Source organism: Geotrypetes seraphini, chromosome 3 (genome assembly GCF_902459505.1).
Source record: "Geotrypetes seraphini chromosome 3, aGeoSer1.1, whole genome shotgun sequence".
NCBI lineage: Eukaryota > Metazoa > Chordata > Amphibia > Gymnophiona > Dermophiidae > Geotrypetes > Geotrypetes seraphini.
Window position 1 is genome coordinate 314,334,424 of NC_047086.1, and position 16,449 is coordinate 314,350,872.

The following is a 16,449-nucleotide window of genomic DNA, read 5'->3' on the forward strand; positions in this document are numbered from 1 at the left end:
TTGCGGTGGGTGGCGGGCGGCAGCGATCCAGGGGGAGGGGTGTTTGAAGCGGTAGTAGGCCAGGCTTCGACGGGTAGGTAGCAGCAGCGGGTGCCTGTCCAGGGGGGAGCAGACTTCGGCTTTGGCGCTGGAGGAAGGGAGGGAGGGGAAGCGATCACCTGTCCCATTGTCCCTACGCACAGCTTCGGGACACTGTCTATGAAAACAGGACTTTTCAGTGTCCCGAAGCTGTGCATGGGGACAACGGGATGGGATCTAAAAACGGGATGGTCCCGTTCAAAACAGGATGTATGGTCACCTTACTCACGAAGGAACATTCTGCAGTGACAGGCTGCTCAGACTGCAGCTTTAATTCTTGGAGAGATTCAAAGATCAAATCCACAAGATGCATTTGCTTGAAAAATCTGTGCACAATAGGATCCTCCCCCAAATCAGGGGCTCCACATCTATCCAGATCCTGGAAATCTCCCAGATCTGTGGCCACTGCGGTGCTCCCTTGCGAAAGCAGAGGCATGGAAAGCATATCAGGCTCAACCACGGGAACTAACTTGCTAACACCCTTGCTAACTTGCTAACACCCTTGAGGGGAGACAGGAGAGAAAACCCTGTTCCACCAGAGCAGGGGTCCCCATTACCAGCACGGAGTCCAGTGGAAGGGAAACAGGCACAGACTTTCTAACCAAGAATGTCTGATAAAGCATATTAATAAAATCAATGGGAAATCTATCCTCCAAAGAGTCCAAATCTATCCTCCAAATCTATCCTCCAAAGAGTCCAAACCTAGTGTGCAGAGGTCAGCTTCCACCATGGAAGCTGACCCCTGCGCACTAGGTTTGGACTCTTTGGATGTATTACGGGGTTTATCTCCTGTGATGTGCTTGCACTTTGCCGAAATGTCACCTGCATACTCCCCAGGGCCCCCTGATGCCATTTTCATGGGGGTCAGGACAGAAGGTGCTAGAAGACCCTCCTTGGAGGTCAAAGGCACCGAATCTGGGCAAGCCTCATTCCCCTTGCGAGCCATAGCACATGTGAACAGAGCTGTGCATCCAATAGCCATCCACTGCAAATGAGGTATGAATCCATGACATCCTGCTCCGGGGAAGTCATTTATGTGGTTTTCTTTCAAAAATGAAGCTGGCAAGTATAAAAAGTAACTTTAAAATCTGGAAAAATCCAAAATGGTCACCAAGAACCTATTTTGACTAAAAATAGCCCAGGAAAACCACAGAGAACCCTCAAAAAATGGTGATTTTAGGGTTGGGGTAGAGTAAGCCATGCAGGGAAACCACCTAAGCTGTTAGCTTGTACTCACAGAAACATGTGCTGACAGGAAAATACTACAGACAGAGCTAGAAACAGCTCACAGGGAGATCCTCTGCCTCAGCTTGATGAAAAGCTGAACTTTGAATCTTCTGACTGCCGGTCACCTCTGCCACCATCGGACATGCCATGCAGCACACCTGGTGAAAGAATGCAGTCTGGCCCCGATCTTGGGCTCGCCTCCACAGAACCACATATCCTGTGCTCGACCCACTGGCAGATGAACCTGGAGTGAGCTAACTCCCAAGGGAATGGTCCCTGCCACGGTCCACCCAGGAGGAAACAGGAAGTTGCGTCATTGGAGACAGACCACGGCAGATGGAAGGCAGGAAGGGGAGCTATGAGCAACATTGTTAAATCACTGCCAAGGCCGGCAGATTTTTCAGTGTGACAGAAATTTTAAAAAGAAGAAGGGTGAGAAAGAGGGCAAGATTTGAGTGGACAGAAGCAAAAAAGAAAAGAAAAAGTTAAGAAAGCTGAAAAGGAAAAACCAATACATTGGAGACAGGCATAAGGAGGGAATGGAACAAGAGAGGAGAAAAATGGACAGCAGACACTGGAAAGAGAATTAGACAAAAAGCAGAAAGAGAAACTGGGACCAAGATGATGGAAAAACAAAATGTCCAGACAACAAGGTAGAAAAAATTGTTTTATTTTGAATTTATTAACTGGAATATGCTAGCTTTGGGATATGTCCAGTCCGTATAGGGAAATACTATTTGTAATCTGTGATGACTTCTTGTACTTCACACTGCCAAATCACAGCTCTAATACTTATACTTAAAAATAAATACCTACATACTCATGAGTATGTTTGTAAAGTGCTCAGACCCGTAACCAATTTAATCTGTGATAACAACAGACTATGGTTGTTGTGGGACCATCATTGCCCTTTACGGTCCCAAACCACTCATTCTAAGCAAAATCCAAAATATGTAATAAATTCACTTATTTGGTGTGGCGAGTGGTTGATATAAGATGTTGAAAACAACCATAGCATTCGATAAAGTGCCTATAAAGTGCCTGTGCTGAAGTGTGCGCTAATGGGAAACATTAGCCATATTAAAATCAATGACCCCCCCAACTCAAGTTTCGATGACTCTTCCTCAGGAGGGGACACTTTTGATTAAAATAACAGCTAAGACTTAGTATATCTAAATTACTGTTTCCATTCAAAGTGGTTATCACAAATGATCATTAAAAATCATTAAACTTTGCTATAATAACTTACTATTTTAATTCAATACATCATCTAAAAGGCTAGTGCTAACCAAAGGGACACTACTGGGGCTCACAATTGAAACCAATCAATTTCCTTGTTTAACCCATATGGGGCTAAAGTTTGCCAATTGAAAATATACCTGTGTTCTTTCATTAATAAAAACTTGGATAAATCCCCTGAATAATCTCTGGCATGATACAAAACAGTGTTTCTCAATGAATCTATGGAATGAGCTTGTTCCTTCCAGTGGGAAACTAAAAGTGCTCCTAATGTGCCTTGCCGAATGTTGCTAAGATGTTCAGTAACATGAACTTTGATTTTCCTAATCGTGTGTCCAATATAATATTTGTTTTAAGGACAAATAATGCAATAGACTACCCCGCTTGAGTCACAGTTGGTTCCTGTGGAAAGTATGAAACTCTTACCCCCTGAGAACGGAATGACCACTGTTGAACTTTGCAATACAAACTGACATTGGCGGCACCTGCTGCACTGTTCATGAGGGGATAATATTAAAGCTATACTATCCTTATTCTTATACTTAAATTTTTCTCCTAAATTTGGAGCCCTAGAAAGCACAGTTACTTACCGTAACAGGTGTTATCCAGGAACAGCAGGCAGCTGTTCTCACATATGGGTGACATCATCGACAGAGACCCGATGCGGAAGCCTCGCAAGCAGACTTGCTTGTAGAAACTAGAAGTTTTGAGTCAGCTGCACTGCGCATGCGCGAATGCCTTCCCGCCCAGCACAGGGCGCGTCTCCTCAGTTCAGATAGCTAGCAGAGAAGCCAACCAGGGGAGGTGGGTGGGTTGTGAAAATAGCTGCCTGCTGTCCCTGGATAACATCTGTTATGATAAGTAACTGTGCTTTATACCAGGACAAGCAGGCAGCCTATTCTTACATATGGGTGACCTCCAAGCTAACCAGAATGGGAAGGTGGGAATGTTGGCAGTTCAGGAGAATACATTTTGTAATACGGTCTGGCCAAAATGGCCATCCCGTCTGGAGAAAGTATCCAGACAATAGTGAGAAGTAAAAGTATGAACCGAGGACCAAGTAGCAACCTTGCAAATTTCCTCAATAGGTGTAGATCTGAGGAAAGCTACTGAAGCTGCCATTGCTCTGACCTTATGGGCTGTGACTCTACTCTGTAGGGGTAATCCAGCCTGGGCATAGCAGAAGGAGATATAAGCAGCCATCCAGTTGGAGATGGTACGCTTAGAGATAGGATGTCCCAACTTATTTGGATCGAAGGAGATAAAAAGTTGTGGAGCAGTTCTGTGTGGTTTGGTGCATTCCAAATAGAAGGCCAAAGCATGTTTTCAGTCCAGAGTATGAGGAGCTGATTCTTCAGGATGAGAATGAGGCTTTGGAAAGAATACTGGAAGAACAATGGATTGGTTGAGATGAAATTTCGAAACCACTTTAGGTAGGAATTTAGGATGAGTACGCAGACAACCTTGTCATGATGGAACACAGTGAAAGTTGGATCAGCAACTAAAGCTTGCAGCTCACTGACTCTACGAGCAGAAGTGAGGGCAATGAGAAACACCACTTTCCAAGTGAGATACTTCAGATGAGCCGTAGACATTGGTTCAAATGGAGGCTTCATCAATTGAGCAAGAACAACATTGAGGTCCCAAACCACTGGAGGCGGTTTGAGAGGAGGTTTGACATTGAAAAGTCCTTTCATGAATCTGGAAACCACCGGATGAGCAGAAAGAGGTTTTCCTTCAATAGGCTGATGGAAAGCAGCAATTGCACTAAGATGGACATATCACCTGGATCCTTTATGATTTAGAGATTATAGCAGTCCCGCACTAACTGTGATATTTGCACATCTCCTTCGGAAGTTTTTTAAGCCAATGATGTGGGTTGAGGAGGTTTGAGCTTTTAGCTCTGCCTAAAAAGAAACCTGAGGCTTTTTCTTCCGGGGATAAGTGCTCTCAGTTTATGAGTGAAGTTTGCATTCATTTAAAGTAATATTTAGTACCCACTCGCACCACACTAATTATTATAGTTTCAATAAAATGAAAATTGTAATTAAGGACTTTAGAGGACATCATGGCATTTTGATAGATGCGACGTCCGAATCTGTCCATAGTTTTCCCTTCCCTTCCAGGAGGAACGGTAGCATAAACCTTGGAAGGATGGGACCTCTTCAAGGATGACTCCACAAGAAAGGATTGGTGAGATAACTGTGAATTCTCAAATCTTTTGCAATGGAGAATTTTATATCTAGAGTCCAATTTGCCTGGAACAGCTGTAATTGCATAAGGAATCTCCAGGCTTCTGGTAAAAGTCTGAGACAAAAGTTTGTGAAGAGGAAGCTTAAGTGACTCTGCTAGAGGTTTAGGAAGATGCATGACTTTGAGATACTCCTTAGAGTATTTGGAACCAGCATCCAATTGAAGGTCCAAGTCGATAGCCATCTGACGAAGAAAAGAGGAGAAAGATAGCTGATCCGCCAATGCCTTGCCTCGAGAAGGACTCGAGGTCGTCGACACAGCCTGGGTCGAAGATGAAACTTTAGCCGGAAAAAAGGCATCAAAAGAATAGGTAGACTTGGACGAAGCAATCGAATCTGCTGAGTCCTCGAGATTTGGAAGTGGAGACCTCGATCAAGGAGTCGGTGGTCTGGTAGAACTGGAAGTTGTAGATTGAGGCTTAGCTGAAGAAGGACGCTCTTTGGAAGAAGAGCTATGCCTGGAAGTATGCCTCGATGAAGGCCTCAAACGTCATTGAGAACGGTGTTTGGAAGCAGATCTCGAAGTTGGAGGAGACTTCACCCCGGAGATGGAAGCATTCGATGGCACCAAGGAATGGATGGGGCTGGAAGCTGTGGATCTAAGCTCCAGAGGCTTTATGAAGGACCTCGATGCACCCCCAAAGACTCTGCTCCTTGTATGGAGTGTGAGGATTCCTGTTGAGGCACTTGCAAAGAATCTGCTCCTTGCTTTACGTGCATAGATTCCAGACCAGACACTCGCAGAGACTCTGCTCCCTCCATAAAGTGTGTAGTCTCAGTCTGGGGCATAGGAAGAGGCTCGATCTCGCGGGAGTCTGCAGAATGCCCAGGCTGGATTAGAGTAACAAGCTTCGGTTCCATATTAGTGAGGAACTGAATGAATTGCTGCTCTAACATGGTCTGGAAAGAAGCCGGCAAGGATGGATCCGTGTCTGAAACCGAACCACCTGCTTTGGCTGGAGGTTCCACAGAGGCAGTGGAAATGTGCTTCGACATGAAAGTCTTAGGCACCTTAAGCACCACTGCTGGAACTTTCTGCTGAGCTATCTGACCTGAAGATACAGGGGAAGATACAGCAGACGTCATCGAGGAAAGAGTCGCTGCAAATGAAGAAGGTCTGATGAGGCTCGAGGTCGAAGCAGTGGAGGCAGGAGGAACCGAGGTTGAAGGTGAGACCGAGGTCGGCTTCAGAGTCGAGGAAGTGGTCGAATCCATCCCGAAGAGCTTCTCCACTGAAAGCAGACGACGTTTAAGGGCTTGAGGTTGAAGAATAGCACAGCGCTTGCACGACTTCGGGTGATGGTCTGGCCCAAGGCACTTGAGGCACTTACTGTGTGGGTCTGTAAGAGAAATCGCACGCTGACACTGGCTAAACTTCTTGAAGCCTGTTGTTGGCTGGGACATAGGAGGAAAAACAGCCGCTGCAAGGTCGAAGCCCCTGGGCTGTGGCCAAGCGGCCTGTCCTAGCAGCCGAACGGAATAAATAATTTTTTTTTTTTTTTAACGAGAAATAAAAGAAATTAAATACAGCGATTCGTGAAGAAAAATAACACAAACCACGGTGAGAGAACGCACGAAGTAAATAAGTTGAACGCAGAGAGTCAAAGAGGGACTTCTCGGCTCTGCAGAAAACTGAGAACTGAGGAGACGCGCCCTGTGCTGGGTGGGAAGGCACTCGCACATGCAGTGCGGCTGACTTGAACCTTCTAGTTTCTACAAGCAAGTCTGCTTGCGAGGTTTCCGCATCGGGACTCCGTTGATGACGTCACTCATATGTGAGAATAGGCTGGGATAAAAAGCAAATTTGGGCTTGTTGGACAGGACTGCATGAAATTGTAAAATCGGCCAATGTTTTTGAATTATTTTTTAAATTGCGTTACTCTGATTCATATAGGATAGAACACAGGTAAGATTGTTCTCTTTATGATGAGTTGACGGGTATAATAGCCATTGCCGCTGGCAGATTTTAGCTCTTTTCCATACCCTCTTAATAATCTTCCCCGGATAGCCTCTGTTCTTAAATTTATGATACATCCCCTGGGCCTGTATATCAAAGTCTTCATCATTGGAACAAATTCTCCTTAAGCGGAGGAATTGACCAGTTGGAATACTATTCCTCAGGATTATAGGATGAAAACTCTGATATTGGAGTAACGTATTGCGATCAGACGTCTTAGTGTGTAGTCTGGTGGAGAAGCTGCTACCCTGCTTAAAAACCATGATATCCAAAAATGAAATTTCAAGTTTGAAGTTTATTATAAATTTGATTGATCGCTTTTTCAAAATTCTAAGCAATGAACACATCAGTAAAATTACAAAATTAAGGGGGCAACAAAAACAAACAGAGGACTAAACCTTCAAAGCATATTAAAGACTAACTTTACAAACATAATAAAACATGAGGAAAGGATGGGAAAAGAAATACAAATTGATTGATAGAAAAGAAGACAATTATGTTAAAAAAACAATAGGAAGGGAAAGAACAATGAACCTCAGAGGGGTTATGAGATTAGAATGAATCTCCTAGTCTGGCTTTCCAATTTTGCTGGTGAATTGGATATTGCTATCGTATTGGTTAAACATGGAAATTGATTGGTTTCAATTGTGAACCCCAGTAGTGTTCCTTTGGTTAGCACTAGCCTCTTAGATGATGTCTTTCCGGGGGTGTTTCTAGTGGAGCAGTATAAAGAGAGTAAGAGTTAATGGCGTTCCTCTTTCAGTCTTGATTCCCATGTGATCCAAGATGGTACTAGCCGTTATGTATTGAATTGAAATAGTAAGTTATTATAGCAAAGTTTAATGATTCTTAATGATCGTTTGTGATAACCACTTTGAATGGAAACAGTAATTTAGATATACTAAGTCTTAGCTGTTATTTTAATCAAAAGTGTCCCCTCCTGAGGAAGAGTCATCAAAACTCGAGTCGGAGGGGTCATTGATTTTAATATGGCTAATGTTTCCCATTAGCGCACACTTCAGCATAGGCACTTTATAGGCACTTTATTGAATGCTATGGTTGTTTTCAACATCTTATATCAACCACTTGCCACACCAGATAAGTAAATTTATTACATATTTTGGATTTTGCTTAGAGTGAGTGGTTTGGGACCGTAAAGGGCAATGATGGTCCCACAACAACCATAGTCTGTTGTTATCACAGATTAAATTGGTTACAGGTCTGAGCACTATACAAACATACTTATGAGTATGTAGGTATTTATTTTTAAGTATAAGTATTAGAGCTGTGATTTGGCAGTGTGAAGCTTTGGGATATGTACATCACAATTCTTTTTGTTTTATATTCAGTAGCGTAGTCATATACAGCTGATTTGGGGGAAGGACTGGAGCCCAAAATTAGTGGATGAGCACCAAAGTTTCTCCCCGCCTGAGTGCAATATATAAACACTTCTGCTAGTAGGGATTCCCAAGCCCTGCCAACTGAAGACATCTTCCTCCAGTCTGCCAACCAGAAATCTCTGTGTTTTACAGCTAATGGCAATATCCTCAAGCTGCCACTGCTTTCATACATGCATGAAAGCCAAGGGGGTGGGGGAGGCAGCAGCAGCTCTGCAATATTGCTGCCAGCTGCAGAACTTGGAAAGTTGGTGAGGCTTGGGGATCCCTACCAGCTACAACAAGGGAGATGTTCATTTTGAGAGAGCCTAAGCTCAAAATGGGAGGCCCAAAAAGGCAGTAATACTTACCCTGACTGAGCAATCCTCCATGTGCACCGCTGACAGCAGCTTCAGCATCCCCGCTCTGATGAGGCTCGCCCCTGAAGAGGCTCACCGTAGCTGTAATAGAAGTGAATGGGAGAACCAGCAGAGCGAATCCCTGCTCATCAGAGCAAGGATGTAGAAACCTGTGGCTGCTCCCACTCAGCGGGGCACGTGCTAGATCAGTCAGGGTAAGTATTACTGCTTTTGTGGGTTCCTCTCCACAGTGTCCCTTTTAATGAAGGTTTATTATTAGATACGTACATCTTCTATATTAGTGACTGAACATTTGGGACCTGCTCAATCTTTTTTTTTTGTTCATAAGCTAGCATTGGAGTTTGTGCGGCCCCGGACAATTTTTTTCTTCCAATGCGGCCCAGAGAAGCCACAAGTTTGGACACCCCCTGATTTAAATGGAAAAATATATATGTGAAATACCACAGGGATCACCTCATTCTCCAACACTGTTTAATATTTATGTAGCTTCTTCAGGAACACAATTAGCTTCCTTTAAAATCATACACTATAGCTATGTGGACGATATAACAATTGTAGTCCTGATCCTATCTTTATCAGCAGATACTCTACAATTTATTTCCTCTATAATCCAGACAGTGGACTCTTGGATGAAGGACTTTAAACTCGAACTCAACCCAAACAAAACTAAAATCTTCCTGGCCTCACCTTCCAATAAGATCACAGAGAACACTATAAAGTTGAACAGTATTACATACTCTATTATGCCAGTTATAAAAATTTTAGGGGTTTATTTCAAATTAATGCACTAGTTAGGAAAAATTATTTTATACTATGGAAATTTCAATTAGGGCATAGTTTGATCCTTCCTCATTTAGACTGCTAATACAATCATTAATTTTGATTTTCAACTTGAAAAAATTTGATCATGTAACTAAATTCTATCAGAAGCTACATTGGCTCCCAGTTGAGGCAAGAATATTATTCAAGTTAGGTTGCACCTGTTACAAGATATACCCCATCTTTTACTAAGGTGCGCTAGCCGATTTAGCGCATGCGAAATGCTAATGCGTCCATAGAATATAATGGGCGTGTTAGCATTTAGGGCCTATTTTACAAAGACGCACAATAACGGCCCCGAAGCCCATAGAGATTTAAAGGGCTTTGGGGCTGTTGATGCGCGACTTTGTCAAACAAGCTGTTAGTGCGTGCTAAATCAGCTAGCGTGCCTTAGTAAAATACTTCCATTGTTTGGCCTTATAACTGATTATATTATTGGTCACTTTAAATTTACTGACAGAAAACATTTTTCTTGGCATTTTAGATATTTACATTTCCTACTGTAAAAGTTTGCATATACAAAAGATTTTTCCATAGAATTTTATCTTTTCAAGCTGGAAAAATGAAAAGACCAACTTATTTGACAAATTCTGAATGTGATTATAATATACTGTGTTTGTACAATCTTTTGCTTGTTGTTAACTGTGTTGAATTGAGAGGTTAGGGTGGTATATAAGTGAATTTATGTTATATTAATGGGGAGAGTTAAGTCTGAGGAGGGGGAAAGGTGAATTTCCTATTTAGGAGCAGGCCTTAGGATTGCGGAATTCATTATAACTTTAAAATATTGCCTGCATCATGTTCCAAAATTGTTGCACAAAATTTTACCTTTTTGGGTTTGCATACACTACTAGTTCTATAAAGCAGTGTTCTTCAACCGCCTGTCCGTGGACCAGTGCCGGTCCTCAGATATTTTCTGCCGGTCCACAGGGCTGGCACATCCATCGGGCAGAAGACAGTATTCTTCAGCCGCTGGTCAACGGTGCGATCAATGTGGTATCTTTGGGCCGGCTCCCTGAGTGCTGCAGTGCACAAAGCCATGGGAAAAGGCTCCTACGTACATCCTGCGCCTAAACCGGAAGCCTTATCTCTAATGTCATAACGTCAGAGGGAAGGCTTCTAGATGAGGAGCGGGACGGGTGCGAGGAGCCGCTGCCCACAGCTTTGTGCACTGCAGCACTCAGGGAGCCGGCCTGAAGATGCTGCCGGCCTGAAGATAACACTGGGGGGAAGGCCAGAAGGCAAGGCACAGCATGGAGGGAGAGAGGGGGAATGCTTTAATTTTTTTATTTAGTGATTGATTTACATCTGTCTGTTCAGGAAGAAATGCATTTGTTTCTTTTCCTCTGGGGTTGTACTGCTTGCAGAGTCTTGCATCTTAGGGTTTGTTTGTAAATATTAGTACTTTGAGTTTTTGGTCCTGCATTTGCATGGGGCTATTATCTGTTTTCTGGTAGGAATGAATGTTGAAAAGCATAGTGTGCTTTGTGTATTTTAATTTTGTGGTTAACCATTATGTGTTGTTAATACGATTATGTTGTGTGTGTGTGTATATATATATATATATATATGAAAAATGAATGGAAAAAATGCTGTTACAATTAGTACTATTATGGGGGCGGGGTCTGGGGCGGAGATTGGGTGGAGATGGGCACGATTTAGCCCAGTGTTCTTCAACTGCCGGTCCACGGATCTGTGCCGGTCCACAAAATAATTATTTTATTTCTGCCGGTCCATAGGTGTCAAAGGTTGAAGAACACTGCTATAAAGCATAACCCAAGTGAGAAGGGGTAGGGTTACCATATATCTCCACAAAAAGGAGGGCGGATTGAGACATGCAAGTAAAACCTAGATGTCTCAATCTGTCCTCCTTACGTCCAGTGCTTTCAATGGAAGTAAAACACACATGTCTCAATCCATCCTCCTTGTTTTGAGAGCCATATGGTAACCCTAGTTAGGGGGCACTTGTGGTTAGGGGAAAAATGGGGATGAGTCTGGGCCTTTCACTTCCCATTTTTTTTTTTTTTTTTACCACAATAATTACAATAATTTACTTAACTGTACAGCAGCTGTGCATTAACACCTATTAATCACTAAAATGATTTCTTAAAAAGCAAACTGTCAAACCTGCAAATACTTCTAACTCCCCTTCTTTTGTGCATGTGACTTGCCACCTAGCTGGGAACCCCGCAACCCGCTCCACACCAATGGAAAGCTGGAGAGGCAGCAAAGCACAGCCAATCGGCAGACAGAGATTAGAGCCAATCAGAGGTTCTCTAACGTGGAGCTTCCCCCCCCTCCACCCCTCCCCCGACGGGATGGTAGTACTGTCAGAAAACCTTTGTTGGTACCGTTGAACACCGCGCGCGTGCCAAGCTCGGCTCTATCTGGCCCCACGCGACGCCCGGGCGAGTGCTACCATGGCACGCGGAGCGCTCTGACTGCAAGTAGCCCGTGCACAGACAGCAGACATGCCACATCTTTCTTGACACTCGAGCTGTAAGGTAGGGATCGCCGCTCCTTCACAATGCAGAGCGCGTGCAGCTCAGTGGCCCGGCTTCCTTGTTCCCAGGCTGATCTGTGATCGGAATGGCTGCTTCTAGCAGGTGGAAATAAAGTAGAGGCAATAGGAGATGCCTCCTGTGTAGATCATCCCGGAGCGCAGGCAGACAAGGCACTGCACAGAAGCTCTCCCCCCCCCCCCCCCAGACAGCTCGTTCTGCTGCTGTGTTTCCTAGGAGATGGCAAAAGCAATAGGAAATCTGGTTAGAATCCATTCCAGACACATACTGAGGATTCCTGAAAAAGAGAATTGTTATTTCTCCAGGCACCTGCATTTCTTTCATCTCTGGAAGCAATGCTTAGGAGACTCTTAAAAAAATTCGAACGGATTCAAGTAAAAGCGATTAATGTCAGGTCTTGTATATAGCATATGTTGTATCAAACTGTGTGCTGTCTGTATATTATACTATAATGCACTGTTAATTGCTTAACTGCTATAATGGAGGAAAGAAATGCAGGAGCTTTTCATTGGTAAAATACTAACATACCGTGGTGCATTTTCACGCACATTTACCAATCGATCGATGTCTTGCAGGAAAAATGTTTGTGCTGAAATGCATTATTGCCATTTTCCACCAGGCCACTAATCGTGGGCACCAGTTCCACAGTAGGACTAATCCTGGGAGTTAGTACTAAATTATAGGTGCTCTTGGCTAGACTTCCTTGAGAAGTGAAAAGTTGTAGATTAAAAAGAGCTTGAGCATTCTGTCATGAATTATTATTTTTTTTTGTTCAATATCATGAATTACAATATTTAACTAAATGTCTGCTTTTTCTTATGGATATTAATTCTATTGGTTAATACAGTTTAGAGGCATTTTATGTTTAAAAAAAATCATGTTAAGTTAGAGATCTAGAGCTCAATTTGCCTCTTTTTCATAATCTATATTAAATACAAACGAATGAATAAAAAACACCACATGTGCCACTGTCAGGGACCTAGACTGCCATGTGATTTGGGAGCCTCAAACTGAGTGCCACTAACACAAAAGATAAGGAAACTAGGTATTGATGAATAATGAAAATATACAAGCAGTTGGTTAAAATATATTAAAATCAGCTTGCATCCCCTGATAAAGTGGCAGAGAATTAGCTCTAGAAAGAAGAAGTGAGCTTGATGAAAATGGTGTTTCAGAATTGTTCAAAATTCAGCAGTGAAATCAGTCCTAATTGTAAGAATTAAATGCGGTCTAAACATAGAATGACAGTTTAGAGAGACAGCAGAGCCTGGTAATACTGCCAATATCATCAATGAATGATAAGGCTAACTCTTTGATAAATGTGACTACTACTACTTATCATTTCTATAGCGCTATGAGACATATGAGTGCTGTACATCAAAACATAGAAGAGACAGTCCCTGCTAAAAAGAGCTTACAATCTAAACTGGACAAGAAGGTGCAGCTATACACAGTGCTCAGGTGGGGGGAATTACAAAGGGAATGATAAAACAGATATTTGTGCTTAGTTTAATTAATGTGCATTGTGGTATATTTCCCTCAGGTGGTTAATACTCTAAAGCCAGAGTTACATGTTATTGGTTCAATTGCATAAAGGTGTTTTAGTGGTAAATAACACGCATTTTGCTATTGGTATTAGCATGCATTAACATACAGTGTATTTTAGCTGTTTGCGTGTCCAGTATTCATGATTTTGTGTATTTCTGGGTGAATGAATTGTGACCGTTCGCCATTTGTGCCACTGTGTTTCTGTATTTGTGGACCTCCAAATTTCAAAATTGACCTTCTTTGCTTTCACTTTCTCTTTCATGACTGAAAATGGCCACCAAGCGCCCAGAGAACGAGTTGCAAGCAACAACTCCAAAAAGAAATAAACATGCATGCAGGAACCTAACCCTGTTTTTCCTATAGAATCTATTATTCACTTTCCGTGGTTTTGAGGAACCACATGTACGGCTGGAAGTAACTTTTCTATTCTGTTTCATAGATACAGGAGTCTGTATCCCTAGGTGATATCCCCTGGTTATGAGTTGCTTGCAGCTTCTTCTCCTTTACCAGTGGAGTATAGTGTCCTCTTCAGTTTTTTCCTTCTGCAAGCAAGTTGTGAAGATGTGTTCTGATCTGCTCTGTTAAGTTTTTGTTATTTTGGGGTATTTTTCATCCAAGTTGTGAGGCTTTGGTGCCCTGAGGTCCCTACACGTGGGGCAACTCTGCCTGGGAGAGGATGCAGACTCTGCAAAGGCAGTCTGCAGCTCGCAGCACCCCTGGGTGTACCTCCTGAGCTGACCTGCTTATGCATGTTCAAAGCTTGGGGTCCATTCCCCTGGGAGCTAGCATGCCTTCTGATTTGTTAGAGCAATGTATTGCAAGCTGTGTGCCACGGCGATATTTCAGATGTGCTGCGAGAGATAGGCATCTGTCACTGCCTGCACCTCTCCTCCTCTCTGCCCCGCGGTGTATTGGAATTTTAGGGTTACCAGATGGAGGGATTTCCAAAACCCAGCAGTTTGTCCAGGTTTTGGAAGTCCCCTGAGCTCGGGGCCATGTCTGGAGGGCCTCTGAGCATACGCAGACGTCAGTGTGATGATGTCACATACATGCATTTGATGTCATCAATCGATGTCCGCACGTGCTTGGAAGACCTCTAGACACAGCTCTTAGTTTAGTGTGCCTTGGCTGAAAAATGTTTGTGAGACACTGAATTAGAGGCTGTGGGGCCCCTGTATTAATAATCCTTTAGGGTTTCAGGGAGCTGGCTGCATTTTTATTTCCCCCTGTCGCGCTGTGAGGATTCATGGGGGTTGAGTTCATAGATGGTACTGGACTGACTGGCAGGCCAAAGATCTCCAGTTTTGGATCATTTCCTGCAGTCTCCATTCTGTCAGGCTGCAGGAAAGCTAACACAGGCAGGCACCAGCACAGCACAGTGAGTACAGCTTATTAAATAATATTCCCTATGGAAAAAATGGGGGGGGGGGGAGAGGTGTGTCTGGATTTTATTTTTCAGGGTTTCTGGGGCAAGAGATAGGGTCTCCCTTCCCCAAAACCCCTTTCCCTGAATTTCTTGAACTTCAGGAGAGCCGTTTTTGTTGCAAAATCACTGGTGGCAGCCATTTTGGATTTTAATCAATCTTATTTTCAAGAGCCTTTTATTTGCCTCAAAACCTTTCAATTTGGTTAAGAATTGACTGGGATGAACTCCTCAGGTTGTTCTACCCCTATACCATGCTAGTTTTTCGCTGGATTGTTGGCTAAGGAGCATCTGTGTACCACGGGGCACATGAGGGAGGGGCAAGAGCCTCAAGCGTGGCCTCCTCTGAGTTCTCTAGTACTGGGGAACCTTGTTGGCAGGGAAGAAATTCCTCCTGGACCCCACAATCAGTGAAGGTGCAAAACACAAGTGAGAGGAAGCTGCAGAGCCCACGAGAAGCCAGTCTGAGGCCCTTCAGGGTTTTATGGGGCTACCTGTTCAGGGGCTTAATCCAGATTTTGTTAATCTCCTATGGAAAGCTTATCTTAAAGGTCTGGGATGCACTGCTCCGCTCTGCCTGAGGGCATGCTGTCTTTGGACTGGGGAATGATCCCGCACCATCAGGGGAGCTCCCCGCAGCTGAGAAACTGGCTCCTAGTCTGTGTGACCAGGAGGAGCTGGACTGGGAGGATTGGAGGTCAAACTCCATGCCTTTACTGTCCCAGAGCGCAGCTTCCTCCCTGGGGGATTCTGGTTCCTTTGCAGGGACCGGAAGTCAGAAGGCAATAATGGTGTTTGACCAGGGAGAAGATCCATCTGTCCGCCAACTTTTAAAGTCTGCTTCCATGCCACATGTTTTTATGGATGTGCTCAGGGAGATGAAGCTGGAACCCCAACAGCCATCAACATCTCAGTGCATGGTCATGAGTGGCTTAAATGCTCAGACCACCATTTTTACCCACACACCCAGATATAACTTTGCTAGTCACTGAGCAATGAGAGTCTCCAGAAAGCTCCCTAAGGGTGGCCAAAGCTATTTCCAAACTTTTCCCTATGGTTCTGGAATTTCACAAGCAGTTTAGTCAGCCGAAGGTGGATTCTGCAGTGGATCAAGTAACCAAACATACCTCTCTTCCTAGTGAAAGAGGCGTGATGTTAAAAGATGCACAAGATCATAATGTGGACATGGTCCTTAAGATACAATTTGAAGCTCTAGTCTTAAGGATCAAAGCTGCAGCAGCAGCCTCATTTGTGCTATGTGCCTGCCATACCAGACTGCAGCGAAGGAGGACGTGTGCCTCCAGCTGGTGCTAGAGGGGGTAGATTATATGGCGGATGCTCTATATCAGTGTTCTTCAACTGTCGGTCCACGGACCAGTGTCAGTCTGCAAAAATTTCCTGCCGGTCTATTAAGAATTCGTGTTAAGTTCAAGTTTATTTAAAATTTGATTGATTGCCTAATCATACATTCAAGGCAATGCACAATTCTAAAACAATGTATAAAAACGTATAGGGAAACAAAAATTTGGGGGATGAGATAGGGAAAAATGTTGGATATGGCAGTAGAGGGAGTGGGAGAGATGCACAATGGATCTCTCTCTCCCTCTTTCCCCACTCACTGTACAAGG

General features: G+C 43.7%; 1 protein-coding gene across 9 annotated transcripts in view; it reads left to right on the forward strand.

The window, feature by feature from the left end:
- Positions 1-16,449, forward strand: part of PAK5 (p21 (RAC1) activated kinase 5) — a 287,465-nt gene that overhangs the window by 49,966 nt on the left and 221,050 nt on the right. The window contains exon 1 of one of the 9 annotated variants that reach the window (XM_033938819.1): positions 11,700-11,832. The exons of 7 other annotated variants lie outside the window; for them this stretch is intronic. The gene's annotated coding sequence lies outside the window, so the exon portion shown is untranslated. Of the gene's footprint in view, positions 1-11,699; positions 11,833-16,449 lie in introns of those variants that run through there. One more of the 9 variants, XM_033938816.1, reaches the window with a different exon arrangement.